We start from the raw sequence: 253 nt of genomic DNA, 5'->3' as shown, positions 1-253 counted from the left end.
TTCCATTTCCACTCACGCACTTCTCTCTCCTTCTCTTTCCTCCTGTTCTCTTCTCCCTTTATCCCCATTCTCTTACTCATCACTTTTACCATTCCTCCTCTTCCCTCACTACTTCATTTGTTTCTTTAAAAGCTAAATCCATATGTCCAAAGCCTCACCTCTTTATAACATTAGACATGAATACATTTGACACCTTCTGCAACCGCCTTTGCCCTCAATTCACGCAGCAGGAGTCAGTTAACGTGCACTGTCA

Source organism: Penaeus monodon, chromosome 22 (assembly GCF_015228065.2).
Source record: "Penaeus monodon isolate SGIC_2016 chromosome 22, NSTDA_Pmon_1, whole genome shotgun sequence".
Lineage (NCBI taxonomy): Eukaryota > Metazoa > Arthropoda > Malacostraca > Decapoda > Penaeidae > Penaeus > Penaeus monodon.
This window is presented reverse-complemented; position numbering follows the sequence as displayed.